General features: G+C 31.6%; 1 protein-coding gene across 3 annotated transcripts in view; it reads right to left on the bottom strand.

The window, feature by feature from the left end:
- Nucleotides 1-13,293, bottom strand: part of LOC114329157 (hemicentin-2) — an 869,111-nt gene that overhangs the window by 714,494 nt on the left and 141,324 nt on the right. The window contains exon 1 of one of the 3 annotated variants that reach the window (XM_050654497.1): nt 70-88. The exons of the other annotated variants lie outside the window; for them this stretch is intronic. The gene's annotated coding sequence lies outside the window, so the exon portion shown is untranslated. Of the gene's footprint in view, nt 1-69; nt 89-13,293 lie in introns of those variants that run through there. 3 annotated transcript variants of the gene reach the window in all.

Genomic DNA, 13,293 nt, shown 5'->3' with positions numbered 1-13,293 from the left:
GACGTTACAGGAATCATTTTAAGAGAACATGCAAATAATTGATCTTAGAATTCAAAAGATTTAACTTACGTCAATAATTTCAAAATACCAATATAAAGAGAGAGGGATCCCATATAAGATTTAAAAAATTTAAAAAACTTCTGCTTCTTCTTTTTCTCTGAAGAATAGCTCTGGAGATGGCTTTATAAGCAGAAAGCGCTCAGCTAGGATTTATATGTTTTACACATTTCAAAAGTACGCTTCTCCCTTTTTGACAGTTGTGATATTTTAGAGTTGTGACACTATTTGACTGGAGGTACGATATGGTTTTTTAGCACTTCTATAAGAAAACAATAATTAATATTAGCATTTGTTAAACACTGTTCTCTAACCAACTATACACACTATCGATCTAAATCTAACTATATAAATAAAATTCTCATAAACTTGCTTTCGATTTTATTTCCGATATAACTTGTAGAGGAAATGCCTTTATTTCATTACCAGTTATTTGTATTTCTGAATCCTTTGTGACTAACGTGCCAACACTGTAAACATCCGGTGAACTTTAAATATTACCACGGCTACGCATTTTAATGAAATGCGTACAGAGCTTTCGCCATGTGTCAAGGAATGATAAAAAATTCGAAGAATATGTGTCAAATGATGGAGCTGTATTATTGCCAGAAAAAATATTTTTATGATTCAATCATTGGAATGTTACCACGCGAAACAAATCCTTGGGGTTAAAAATACCGTCATTCATATTTTTTGAAATATTTACAAAAAATTTCAGTTTTATTTAAAAAACAAATAAAATACATAGAAATGGTTTTATAATAGTTTATTTTGGCATTGGTATATAAATCGTTGGATGACTCAAATTAATGTTATTTTTGCAAACTATGTATGTTTTTAGATGATTCTCGTTGATTGTGATACTTAAATTTGGGAAGACCCAGAAGGAAATGGATAGATCAGATCAAAGAAATAAAAGCAATAAAGGAAAATGTATTGATTAATTAAGGACGACGACCAAGTAAAGGAGGAACCCAAGATCTTAATCCGACGCCTAAGAGGGCACAAGAATATGAGAGGAAGAAGCAGAATTTGATAAGCAGTAGTTCAAAGATGCATGGATATGAATGTGCATGTGCAGTGTGCAGGTTTATTAGGTTGATTTTAAAAATGCATTTCACAAAGTCATTATCATTATCATCATCATCATGCAACCCCTTCCATCCACAGCTGGACATAGGTCTCTCCTGTTTTTCAGCACACTTCAGGGTTATGTGCGTCTTGTTACCATTTCTTGGACATTCGTTCAATGTCGTCCATCCAGCGTGTTGGCGGTCATCCTTTGCTGCATTTTTCTTCTCTTAAGTGCCATTCAATTAGTTTTCTGGTTCATTTTGAGTCTTTTAGTCTCGCTACGTGACCTGACCAACTTCATTTCAGCTTGGCTATGCGTTCGACGACATTTTAGTGATGCCTGTTCTTTTCCTCAGGACTTGGTTCCATATTTTTGTCACGCAGAAAATCGATCTTTCCATGCGCCTTTGTGCTACTCGCATTTTTAGTGCTGTTATTTTTGTGAGCGAGGGAGTTTCTGCTCCGTATGTTACAATAGGAAAAACCATTGGTCAAACGTCTTCCGTGTTCCCTTAAAGATATCTCTTAGTGAACCATACGCCGCTCAAGCAAGTGTTATTCGTCTTTGAAATTCACAGGTCTGATTATCACTGCTTATTCGGATTATTTCATGACAGAGGTATATGTAGCTTTCTGTCAATTCAACCAGTTGATTTTGGATGGTTAGATATTCGCTGGGAACTAAATTTTTACACCTATTCATACGTTTTCTAATTCGTGTAGCATTTGTTGTGCTTCACCCATATCTTCGGTAATAAGCACTATATCGTCGATAAAACGCAGATAATTGAGTATTTACCCATCTATTTTTATTCCTCTTAGGTCTGGATCCCGCGCACCAAAAAAAAGTTGATTAATAGCTAGCTGAAAATTTGTTAATAGCTTAAGGGTGTCTAGTCGGACAAACTTTGATATATTTTAACACTGGAACATAGAAAACTTTAATTGTGGAACAGGTTAAAAATCTGGAACATCAGACTACGAAAACAACGTCAGATGTGTTTTGTCCGACAACTTCCAATTGATTTGTTGCCTTTCATTAAACTCTCATGCAAAAATCAGACTGCTATTACTAACCAACATGATTTCGCGCATTTGACATGTTCTTCGTGTTCCATTAATGGCCAGTTGCCCAGTTGCCCAAGTTGCCCAAGTTGCCAAGTTGCCCAAATGCCCAGTTGGTGATACACACCAGTCTGATTTTTGCATGAGAGTTTAATGAAAAGGCAACAAATCCATTGGTAGTTCTGTCGGACAAAATGCATCTGACGTTTTCGTAGTCTGACCTTCCAAATTTTTAACCTGTTCCACAATTAAAACTTCCCCTGTTCCAGTGTTCTTATATATCAAAGTTTGTCCGACTAGACACCGTTAAACTATTAACAAATTTTCAGCTTGCTGTTAATCAACTTTTTTTTCTTATGCGGGATCCACACCTATATGTTTTTCCAACCCCTATCTGTAATAGCAAGCTGAAAATTTGTTAATAGCTTAAGGGTGTCTAGTCGAACACACTTTGATATATTGGAACACTGGAACAGGGGAAGTTTTAATTGTGAAAGAGGTTAAAAATTTGGAACGTCAGACTACGAAAACCTCAGATGTATTTTGTCCAACAGAACTTCCAGTTGATTTGTTGCCCTTTCATTAAACTTTCATGCAAAAATCAGACTGCTATTGCTAACCAACATGATTTCTGTCATTTGGCATGTTCTTCGTGTTCCACTCATTAAAATTCCCAGTTGGAGGTACACACCAGTCTGATTTTTGCATGAGAATTTAATGAAAGGGCAACAAATCAATTGGTAGTTCTGTCCGACAAAATACATCTGACGTTTTCGTAGTCTGACGTTCCAAATTTTTAACCTGTCTCACCAATAAAACTTCCCCTCTTCCAGTGTTCCTATATGTCAAAGTTTGTCCGACTAGACACCGTTGAACTATTAACAAATTTTCAGCTTGCTATTAATCAACTTTTTTTTCTTATGCGGGATCCAGAACTATCTGTTTTCCCACTTAGCATTTTAAAGGCGTATTCGAGTACCGTTATAAATAATTTAGGTGAGAGAGTGTCGCCCTGTCTCACATCTCGCTTGATATGTATTTTTCTGCTAGTATCATGTAGTTTTACACGCATTGTGGTACAATATTTGTATCAACTTTGTAAAGCGGTGTTATTCTACTTTATTCAGAGCAGTTATAAGGGTAAGAACAGAACAAGTGGGTCGCGGTGGAGGTGGAGGTCGTGGTCGATGTCGATGTCGATATCCATGTAAAACAAACACATTGTAGTGAATGGAAGAGAACAGAGCAGGTAAGTCGCGGTGGAGGTTCAGCGCGATGCCATCTAGGAGGTTTACATCGATGTTTTTGAAAATAAAATGAGTTTATTTTACATGGATGTCTACTGCGCGGTCTAAAATGATGCTTCCCTGTGATTGGTCCGTTCGAAGCCAAGTTGTCATTACCTGCGCTATCTGAGTTGATACTTATTATATAATCCCTTTTTTGTATTCAGTTTACTTTTAAATTTCTAAAGTAATTAAATTCAGTAAATTTTTGAAATATGAAGGAGAATCTGATTATTTGTAGCTGACATTTCATCACTATCATCATTTGACTGACGCAACATCGCAAAAGTACAGTTTTTTGTCATTCAAATTTCATTAAACTACTTCACTTGATTGTGGCTCTAGCTCGACTGACAGCGCATTTGACCACCTTGCTATGTGCTGTCGACATCGATCGCGACTTAACTAGTAGCATTCACCGCGACCTACACCTCCACCTCGACCTACTTGTTCTGTTCTTACCCTTTGGGGTCTAGTTTCACGGTGTCGGAGGCTTTGTGAAAGTCTACGAAGATAAGTACCATGATCTGTTATATTCTATCGATTTTTCTAATTAAGGGTTTTACTACTTGTAGGTGATCGTTTGTTTCGAATTTTGAGCGGAATCCAGCTTGTTCTTGGGGCTGGTAGAAATCCAACTTTTTTTCTAGTCTTGTGGTTACTATTCGGGTAAACATTGTAGAGATGTGGTTTAATAAGCTGATTGGTATATAGCTTCCTAAGTGCTCCTTGTCTCCTTTATTGTGTAACTTGACAAATCCTTTTTGAAAGTAAGACATTAAGGAAAGAAAGTAAGGAAAAATTGCTCCATATTTTTAATACAATAAAGAATGTGTGTGTACTTTGTGCGCACATAAGAAGTTATACTTCTATTATATAATTTCAAAGAAATAAATATACTTAACAGGTTATTTGTATTTTATTTAAATATTAAACTAACTTTCTTACCTACCACTTTTTAAAAAATTTTATTAAAACGATACCAAAAATAAAAAAAAAAATATGAATCGTCCGGGATTTGAACCCGGGACCTCTTGATCTCCGGTCACACGCTCTCTCACTGAGTTATATTCCCTTCGCTTTGACAGGTTACAATATTTCTCATACATACTGACAAATTTAATAGACCAAGTGAAGTATACAAAAATACTTTAAATATACTTACTATTATTATAAAATATCTTATTCCCGAGGAAGACAAATCCAAAGACACAAAAATTATAAAAATGTTGAATTTGTTGCATGTGAGAGTTCATTGTAAATGAAGTAAAAGACAGACGTACTCTCAATTATTTATTTTAACTTCCGACGACCGGTTTCGCTCTCTAAAGTGAACCTTTGGAGAGCGAAACCGGTCGTCGGAAGTTAAAATAAAATAATTGATTAAGAGTACGTGTGTCTTTTACTTCATTTACAAAAATTATAATAAATAATACATTTACTAAAAACACTAATATATCCTTTTAATGACTTATTTGCGCTGACAGCGCTGATACATACATATCTTGAAAGATTAGCAACGAACTACATACTGTCTGTGTGCGCATGCGCCCGGTATTATAAAATTTCACTTTCGATCGTAAAGAAGTATAACTTCAAAAAATATTAAAAAGGGACTTTTTCTGGGTAGGAAATCCCAGCTGGGTAGGAAATTTTTCTTTGTTAAAAATTAAAAAATAAAATTAATTTCTATCCTCCTGGGATCCCTACTCACCCGAGGGACCGCAGACATTAGAATATAATTCGCGACTCTCTTTGTAAAGAAAATTAAGTCGACTTTATTGAGTAATGAGACATTTACTCAACACACGCACTACACAGTACTGTATTATATGATTGCGAAATCAACTGTACGATGCCAATGGTCTTAGTTGCCTGAGTTTTAGAGGTATTTAAGCTAAATAAAAAAAAATCCAAGAAAATAACGAATAAAAATAAATGTTTACAAAATATTTACAAAAGTAAACACAATTTTAACTGTCGTTTCCTGGTTTACTTCTTATTCTTCCTGCAAGTAAGTTTAATTGGGTCTCTCCATAAAAGAGAAGAAAATTTGTAAATAAAAATTTATTTTTTTTTGAGATGTCGGGATTTGCTTATGTTTAAATTAGCTTTTACCCTCAGTATACTCATTTATTACAGCGAGAGATAAAACATAATAATTATTAAAAATATAAGATGTAAATACCTAAAGCTTTGACTTAAACTTAACGATGATCTTGTTTACGCTTTAAATTATTGCTGAACGCAATTATGTGATTTTAGTCATAGACGTACAAAGGGATAATAAAAAAAATATTTAACAGGATGTACTACGGACCTATAGAACAAATAGAAGAAAAGAAACAAATTGTTTAAGTTAAATTTTTAAAGAAAAGAAATTTTAATATTTTAAAAATAAATTTTAATATATGTTTTCCAATTATTTAAGGCTAACCAAATATCAGTTTACACATTATCTGAGTTGAATTTAAAGGAATCAATAATATTTAAGGAAAAGGATTTTTATCCAAAGCTGAACATCATCATCATAATTAATCAGCCAATCGCGTCCACTGCTGGACATAGGCCCCTCTCAGTTATTTACAGTGTTCTGTACGCTGGGCCGCTTGTAGCCAGTTTAACGCTCCTCGGTTTCTTTTATACTTTCTGGGCCTCTATTCCATGATTGGTCTTGTCTACCGTCCATTTTGTGTTCTAGCTCAGTGCCCTGCCCAGTGTCACTTAAGCGTCGTAGCTCTTTCGATGACGTCTTGAACTCCTGATCTTTGTCTGATTGGTTGGTTTGTTATGTGGTCTCGAAAGCTCACGTTTAGCATTGCACGTTCCATTGCTCGTTGTGTAATACAGTTTATTAAAACAGTATATTAAAATGTATTTCGTCAAAATAGGAAGGTATCCTTAAATGTCATAAACATTTGTCTAATTTGGGGTGGCAAAATTTATTTAACATATAACATACACTAGACAAAGGACAAACAGATAATAATTGATTGCCGGTACTACCTCTACTACTTTGGGCTAATGAGCAAAATACAAGGAAAAGTTATTTACCAGCAATTTTATTGCTGGAATCGAATCTTATGATTGTATATATTAATAATATAAGTATGCAAAGTCCGCAGGTAGTGTGCTACTTTTTTTATAAACAAAATGGCGCCCGAAAATCGTGTTTTTTTTCAATTTTTGCTCTATAACTCCAAAGATTTTAACTTTACACCAAAAACACCCAAATAAAAATTCATCGTAATTAAATTCTGCATAGAGGCGTGTTTTTCCAGATTTACTTCGACAAATTTCCCTGGAAAATGAAAGGTTTTTCCAACAAAATCTTTAATTTTCAACTAAAATTTTAGATAAGTAATCGTTAATCAATAATGAAATAACTTTACAATATAAGTTATTTTTGTATAGATTATATTATAATTCCAGAAGACGATGAAAATTGAATAAACAGTTTAGCAACAATTGAATTGTTAATTAAAAATTTACGGTTACTATTATAACTACAATAATTATGATACATAAGAACAACTATGATTTTTGTATAATAAGATACTGTACCTATCTAATGTATGTTACAGAATTGAAATTGAACTATTTAAGCGGCTTCAGATATTTTAAAATTATAAACAATGTTTGGCTCGAGAATGGCTATTTTGCTATAGAATATCTCCAGAAATATTACACTAAATTAAATCATGAAAACGGTATTGGAAGAAAAGCGGCAGTACGCTTTTTATAAAAGAAAAAACGTTTCATCGTGATGAGTGGTTCCTGAGATACAACCGGCCAAATTTGACGGACATTTACGGCAAAGATATAAGCAATAGGATCACAAGTTTCGAACTATCACCCTTTTATTTTTGTCCTCGTTCTCCACACCAATTTTTATATCTTTAAAATATTCTTAACATAGATTATTATAATAAAGACTATCGATATTACGAGTGAAAATGGCCAAAAATAGCAAAAGTCGTATCAAAAATTAGTTTGGAGAAAATGTAATCTCAAAGTTCAAAATCGGTATACGTTAAAAAAATGTATTTTCTCGGCTTCCCATGGAGCAATTTTCTTCATTTTTTTTGTTCCCAAGGAGCTCGACTAGAGCCATCTAACTAACTCGTTATTAAATCTAGAGTGCTATGTATTAAGAGTATAAGTCAAAAATGAAAATTTTTTATTAGGACTTTTCAAAGTCTTTTTTACCACTGATGAAATAACTATTACAGCTGAGTATCAAAATGGTGACGAAATATGATTAATAAATTAGTAATTAACTATTTTACTTTCTACTTTGCTAATACCTTATTAATTATATAATTCAAAATATAGAAGAATCTCGAAAAATCTATTTTATGACTTATACTCTTAGTACATAGCACGTTAGAAATGTCAAACTTGCTATTGTTTTGTTATAAAAAATTAATTTATTTATTATAATTTTTTTTTAATTTGTTCAAATAAAGATTGTTTAAATAATTATAAAGCTTTCAAATGAGAATATTTGTGTTTTTAACGTTAAAAGGTACACTTGTATTAAGTTTTTCCAAAAAAAAAAAATTTACAGCTGGAAAACGTATGTAGTTTTTTTCTTGTAAATAAATTAATCGATTATAACAAAACAAAAGCAAGTTTGACATTTAATAATGCATTAGTTAGAGGGCTCTACTCGAGTTACTTGGGAACAAAAAAATATTGAAAAAAATTGCTCCATAGAAAGCCGAGAAAATGCATTTTTTTTAACGTATACCGATTTTTATCTTTGAGATTACATTTTCTCCAATCTAATTTTTGAATGGAATTTTGCTATTTTTGGCAATTTTCACTCGTAATATCGATAGTATTTATTATAATAATATATGTTACGATTATTTTAAGAATATAAAACTTGGTGTGGCGAAAAAGGACAAAAATAGAAAGGTGATGGTTTAAAAATTGTGATCCTATTGTTTATATCTTTGCCGTTAATGCCGGTCAACTTTGACCGGTTGTATCTCAGGAACCACTCATGATAATTAAACGTTTTTTCTTTTAAAAGAGCGTAATGCCGCTTTTTTTCCAATACCCTTTTTGATGATTTCATTTAATTTAACATTTCTCGAGATACTCTATTTGTTTATATGCCAAAAAATTGTTTATAATTTTAAAATACTTCTGAGGCCGCTTAAATAGTCCAATTTAAATTCTGTAAAATGCATTAGCTAGGTACAGTATCATTTTATACAAAAATCGTAGTTGTTCTTATGTATCGTAATTATTGTGGTTATTATAGTGACCGAAAATTTTTAATTAACAATTCAATTGTTGCTATAATTGTTATGCTATAATTGTTGTAATAAGTTATTTAATTATTGATAAACAATTACTTATCTAAAATTTTAGTTGAAATGTAAAGATTTTGTTGGAAAAACCCGCATTTTCCAGGTAAAATTTTCGTCGAAGTAAATCGGGAAAAACAAGTCTCTATGCAGAATTTAATTACGGTGAATTTTTATTTCGGTGTTTTTGAAAAATTAAAAAATTGAAAAAAAAACACCATTTTCGGGCGCCATTTTGTTTATAAAAAAGTAGCACACTATCTGCGGACTTTGCATACCTATATTATTAATTTATACAATCATAAGATTCGATTCCAGCAAAAAAATTTGTGGTAAATAACTTTTCCCAAAAATGGCCTATTCTCCGATAATCTGCCCAGACTATACGTCAGGTACATATTGAAGATGGAGGTACAATATTGTACTGGCGTCCCAATTGTTTGAAATCATTTTCCAAAACGATCACAAAGAGTTTGGGAGATAATGTGTTCCCATATTTGACTCATGTTTTGATTTTATACATTTTATACCTGTTTGTAATTTTACGGTCATGGCTTACTTATCATGCTATTAATGATAAGTTGAATAGTTCCTTTTATTTCCTAGAAGTCTGTTTCCTCCAAGTTTTACGGCTTGTATAACGACAATATCTTCTCCCGGAGAATTATCGAAGATCTTCTTGTTCCATTTTCTTCAGTGCGTTCCTGATTGCGCCTGTTGATATATCAGCCATTAAATCTGATCCTTGGTTGACTTATTTTTGAGTATGAAAATGATTACAATTAATACACTTATCATACGGATTTGAAATATAATCAAAGGTTATTAAAAATATAATAAAATTAGATTTTTAAAAGGGACGGTACCACGCTTTCAAAAAATGATATAAGTAAAGGATCGATATCTGATATCATATTTGTATATAAATGGAAGCAAACGGTGTAGTCGGTATCTAGATATGAATATGAACGTATCAAATCGAGTGGAATATAGAATATAATACTGGTCAATTTCAGACCGCACTGAAAGTTCCTAGGTTACATCGGAGAAAGAAATTCTTAAGATTAAATTGGACAAAGAAATATGTATCTGCATATAAGAATAGAGTTTTGGAGATGGAACAATTTGTAAATAGTGCGGCAAATCGATAAGTTTTATTTTTTCTCTCTCTTTCTCGTCCGATAACTTAATTCCAAACTGGCAATAAAATTATAATTACGGTTACTTTTTATAATTGCAATATTTAAGTAGTAAAATATAAAAAAAAACCAAAAACTAAGTTTTCAATCTAATAGAACATAAAACAACAACCAAAAATGTTATTCTACATCCTACCAGACTTAAAAACAATGGGAACCTTCTCTGGTAACACCTCCGAGGCTTCTACAAATTGCAAGCCATAACGGATGCTGAGACTAAGGAAGATAAGGGAATTTTACAATTTATAATTCACGTTCCATCTGCTCAGCGCGGTAAAGTTCCAACGGGAATGGTTCCCTTCGTATTCCAATCAGAGTAAACATGTAAATCAAAAATGAATAACCATTTTCAATTTCGTTGTAACACGAAACTGCAGCGGTATCATTATTCCAATTCAATCTGAGAGTGCAGCAAGCACCTCTACCGGTTTCGAAACTTATTAGTCTCTCATCAGGAGCCACATATGCTGCTCTCTCTGATCCAACTAGGGCAAACCCCGGCGTGCAGTCACGGATTGCAACGAACGAAATGGCAGGGATGCCCTAGCGGCAACCTCTAGCAAAATACAAAGTTTTTAATCTAATAGCACATAAAACAACATACAAAAATGTTATTCTACATCCTACCTGACCGAAAATAATGGGAACCTTCTCAGGTAACACCTGCGAGCAGTGGCGTGCTGGAACTTTTTAAGCGGCCCGGTGATTTTAGGCCGCTTTTCTAGCCTCCCATCCTCATTTTACCTTCTATTATTAGGATATTTTATTCGTTATTTATAAAATCAAAAAAACAAAAATATAAATTATTTTTAAATTAAACATAAAACTTTGAACTCAATGATTTTTTTAATTTGATATTTTTTTATTTAAGAATAAGCAATGTTACAAATAATAAATAACATGTATGACAATATTGTATGCAGTAAGGCAGACACCATAATTTCCTGAATAAATACAATATGAATATGATGTAATTAAGATAAAAGTAAAATAAACTTTTGAGAATTTTTCAATTATATGTGTTAAGCAGAATTTTAGTAAATCATTTATAAAAGAGAGTGCAAATACAAGTACAGTGCAAGTACTTTAATTTATATTTATATTTAAAATGTTAATACAACGCAATGATCGGAACATTATTTTAAAAACCTTTTATAAAATAATTACTAACTCTTGATCAATAAATTCTGCATTAAGTAAATTTTTGAGCAAATTCATCGATTATTTCATCATTTTTAAGCTCATACAAAGCTTATTTTTTTATAGCCATTAGCATAATTTTTTTCAAGTGATCTTGTGTTAAAGTCATTCTTAATAGATTTTTTTTATGTATTTTAACGTTGAAAAGCTTCTTCCGCAAGATAATTGAGTCACCAAAAGAGTTAATAAATGCTTATTATAATATTTAAGTTTAGATAAGCACACTGATCTAAGCTGTACTTATATAACAGCAAGCTATACAATCTTTAGGTACACTTTTTAATACCACACGGAGGTGAAGTTTTCACGATATCAACAATATTGTCATTTGTTACTTTATGTTCATTATCACTACAGAGCGGAATATATGCAAAGTGCATATAGATGCATATAATGCATATTTTCAGATAACAAACACAACATTGCATATTTGAGCTAAACACGATTTATTTTGCATATTTTAAAAATAAATTATATAAAAGTTTAAAATTTTCCTCTCTTAGTTGGAATTTTATAACTTCGATATGAACGAGCTCGTTATTTATCTATCTATCGCTCATCTGGACTTTCCCATTACTACCTGAATTTAACAATTATGGGTGTTCCCAGAAAAATATTATTTTATTAGCATAGCAAGTCGTAGGTACCTACCTGCTTTTAAGGGTCTAATAATTAATTTGTCAGTTTCCGGCCAACATTTGTTTAAAGTAAACGTTGTATCGTATTTAGTGTTTTTGAAGTGATTGGTATATATTAAATTTAAATATGTCTACCATTCAAAAACGTGCTTGGATAAAGTGTTTTCCCGAGTTAAAGCTAAGTGGAGACAAAGTATTTTGCAAGGCCTGTTCCAAAATCGTAAGTTACATTCATTTTCACATTTCATTTTTTAAATGAGGAACTGACAAACAAAAGCATCATGTCCCACAAAAGAAATTTTTCTGGAAAGAGTGTTTTTATTCGACAAATTCGCTTTTACTTCTATAAAGACGGACATAGAGAGAAGCATCAAAATACAAAAATCCATCAAATTGCAGACAATTCCGCTTTTGTTCTTCAGCTTAAGTAACGTACTTTGTTCTTTAAGTAACGTACAAATCGCTAAAGAACTTATGTTCATAAAAGTTAATTTTAGTTTTTTACCAGATCTAATTAAGTCATTAGAACAAAGGAATTTACAATTAAGTGATTCGGTTAATCTTGTTAACACTTTTTCTGCTCATTGTCAAAAAATTCCCGGAAATACAGGGATTACAATTAGAAATAAATTAAAAAATGTTTTAGAAAAAAATGAGGGAAAGTTGTACGTATTTTTGAAGGCAACTTTTCTGAAGATCTTACGACTTAATATATTGTTTTATTTTTGAGTATTTTTAATATGCATTTGAATATTTAGACAAATTTAGAAAAAATACCTGCATATTTGTAGTAAAAGTAATGCATATATATGCGCATGTTTTGGTAATGTTGTGTTGCATATATTCCGCTCTCTAATTATCACATAGATTAATAATATCATCCTTCATATTTTCTGTAGACTGAACATATTCATCATTAACTCGATCTTCTATAACTTCAGTATTTTGCAAAATCCTATATTTTAATACAATCCATTTATCAGCAAAATCCACGAGTTCTCTAATTGCAGTCGCAGATATGGTAGGCTGAAAATTTCTTCATTTTTCAGTAAATGATTTAAATGCTGTTAAAGGTATATCATTTTTTATTGTATCAAAATTTCTAGGATGTAGGGTGCTTATATCATCATAAAACATTTATCTTATCAAACCGTTTTTCAAAACTTCCAATAATTCGGTCAAAAATTTGCAAGACGTTTTTCATTTTTTATTCTGCAGAGTAAATATCAAGTAACATGTATGTACTACATACATGTTACTTGAAGGAAATTGGAAAACCATAAATATATTTGTATTCAAATAATTCATTTATTTAATCATTCATTTAATTAAACTTTATTTTACAATTTAAAAAAAATTACATTTTTTGAAATGTTTTATTAATATTATTAGCAAAATTAACATTCGATTAGAAATTTAAAAAAAAATTCTTTTTGTCATATCTAAAATTTTT

Source organism: Diabrotica virgifera, chromosome 6, assembly GCF_917563875.1.
Source record: "Diabrotica virgifera virgifera chromosome 6, PGI_DIABVI_V3a".
NCBI lineage: Eukaryota > Metazoa > Arthropoda > Insecta > Coleoptera > Chrysomelidae > Diabrotica > Diabrotica virgifera.
Note: the sequence above shows the minus strand (reverse complement) of the source record. Positions and strands in the feature narration are given on the sequence as shown.